This window comes from Nanorana parkeri, unplaced genomic scaffold, assembly GCF_000935625.1.
Source record: "Nanorana parkeri isolate BGI_ZX_2015 unplaced genomic scaffold, ASM93562v1 scaffold179, whole genome shotgun sequence".
NCBI classification, from domain to species: Eukaryota; Metazoa; Chordata; class Amphibia; order Anura; family Dicroglossidae; genus Nanorana; species Nanorana parkeri.
This window is the reverse complement of record NW_017306447.1, coordinates 682,568-685,119: the sequence shown is the minus strand read 5'-3', so window position 1 is coordinate 685,119 and position 2,552 is coordinate 682,568. Positions and strand designations below refer to the sequence as shown.

Sequence of the window (2,552 nt, the reverse complement as noted above, 5' to 3'; positions counted from 1 at the left end):
ATAACAATATCCTCGATTAATTCCCCATTATTAGTAATTATTAAATCTAGGATGGCATTTTTCCTAGTTGGGACCTCCACCATCTGGTCCATGAAGTTGTCTCTCAACATGTTCAGAAATCGCCCCGCCTTTGTTGAACTTGAGGTTCCGTTACCCCAATTTATATCCGGGTAATTGAAGTCGCCCATCACGACTGCATCTCCCTCGTAAAAAGTCAGTAGATTTGTCTGACAGGAACGGTCTTTCCTAAACCCATGCTGATTATCGCTAACTATACCATTATCCTGAACAAATTCTACTAAATAGTCCTTAATCATTCCCTCTAACAGTTTACAAACTACCGATGTAAGACTAACTGGTCTGTAATTCCCAGGTTGGCATCTTGCCCCGTTTGAAAATTGGAACTACCGTTGCCCTCCGCCAGTCCCTAGGAACTCTACCCGTCATTAGTGAGTCCTTAAAAATGATGAATAATGGTCTTGTTATAACCGCGCTTAGTTCCCTAAGTATCTTGGGGTGCAGATTATCCGGTCCCACTGCTTTATTCACATTAAGTAGACTAAGCCTTTGTTGTATCCCGGGTTCTTTCAGCCACTTGGCTATATTCTGTGATGAACTAAGTGTTTTATCGTAGGCGTCAAACCCGTTTCCCTCCTGAGTGTATACTGAGGAGAAAAAAGAGTTCAGTACTTCGGCCCTCTCCTTGTCATTTGTGACTAACTTCCCTCTTTCATCCTTTATTGGGCCTATCTTTCTCACCTTTTTACTGTTTATATATTGATACAAATTTATTTTATTTTTTTACTATCTATGGCAATATGTCTTTCGCACTCTATTTTAGCCGCCCGTATTGCTAGTTTGCATTTTTTATTGCTTTCTTTGTTATCCCTCTTTATTATTAGAATTTATTTTAAGGTTTTTGTAACTTAAATTTAATATTTTTAAGCCCACCCCTCCCCATTATCTAGTTTAAAAGCTCCTCCAGTCTTTCTACCATTTTTCCCCCCAGGAATGCTGCGCCTCCCCTATTAAGGTGCAGCCCATCTCTGCTGTAGAGTCGATAACCGACTGAGAAGTCAGCCCAGTTCTCCAGGAAACCAAATCCCTCCTTCTGACACCAGCTCCGGAGCCACTTGTTAAGCTCCCTCAACTAGCGCTGTCTGTCCGGAGTGGCTCTTGGCACCGGTAGTATCTCTGAGAAAACTATCGTGGAGGTCCTTTCCTTCATCCTGGCTCATAGGTCTCTGAACTCCTGTTTTAGGACACTCCAATTTCCTCCTATTTTGTCATTGGTGCCGATGTGCACCATGACAACGGGGTCGTGCCTAACCCCATCCAGTAATCTCTCAATTCGTTCCGCAATGTGTCGAACACGCGCCCCCGGTAAGCAGCACACTGTTCGACGCTCACGGTTCCAACGCTCACAATTGGCGGAGGTAGGAAGTTATACTTGTGAAGTAGGTTGGTGTCCCTGGATAACTACAATGATGTACAGCCAGTTTTATTATAAAGTATTTCAAGAATTACAAGTTTCTAAGCTTTATCACTTAAAGTTTAGTCTTATTTTACAAATAAAAATAAACATTAATACAGAGTCTATCCATGATCTGTTTGAAAGGCATGCTGGGATTTTTAATAAAGCACTCACTACCTGCATACTTTTTGGAAACCTGTGAATAAAACCCAGGTGGTCCAGAGACAGAAGGAGTGTTTTCCCTCCTATGAACTGAGTGTAATCTAATCTCTCCTAATATACTTTCTAGCTGTAGAAGGATCCTTTAGAAAGCTGTTGGGTTACACGGGGATTGCCACATTCTGAATTAAAGTAGTAAATATGAGATTCAAATGTATATATCTTTGTAAATCTCTAATCTTCCTGTAAAATCAAGTTTGGTCCTTCCCTCTCCTAAGCCCCCCTTTACGAGAAAGCTGCCCATCACATGGAGGAATTCAGCCACCTTTATCTCTGGATATACAGATTAGTTGACTTTTAATATGTTATGTATTTTTTTTCTTAATATGCCAAGTATGGATTTCTCATGTTTGTGACTAGTCCACTTTAAATAAGACATTCCAGTCCATTTAGATTTAACCTGGGAACTATATGATTGATTATTGGCAGATTCATAAGGTTTTTCACAGCTTCCTGTCATACTTTTCTGCAATGTTCAACCTTCCTCAATTCGAATTTTAAAGAAGGGTGCTGGAAACTATGGAAGTCTTGCCCTAAATCAGGGGGTCTCAAAGTACAGGCCCCCAGGCCAATTCCGCCATTGTCAATTGTGGCCCACAGCCAGCTGACAAGTCAGGCATGCGTTCACAGACCGTGTACCTGACTTGCGGGAGCAGCTACATAGTCTGCATCTCTGTCAGATGCAGACCACATAGCTGCTTCTGGCTGTGCCAGTGCTCAGTTCCTTTCAGCCGTAGCTCTGACATCTTTCACTAGGTGCTGGCCAAAAGGATGGATTAGTAAGATCTGCACCAGCCAAAGGTGCAAACCTTACTAATCAACCAATGGATCATCAGGAGGGGGAGGGGGGGGGTGTATT

The 2,552-nt window shown here is 42.2% G+C and overlaps 1 protein-coding gene across 1 annotated transcript in view; it reads right to left on the bottom strand.

Annotated features, from left to right (window-relative positions):
• Nucleotides 1-2,552, bottom strand: part of LOC108785794 (E3 ubiquitin-protein ligase RNF213-like) — a 162,824-nt gene that overhangs the window by 94,302 nt on the left and 65,970 nt on the right. The window lies entirely within an intron of this gene.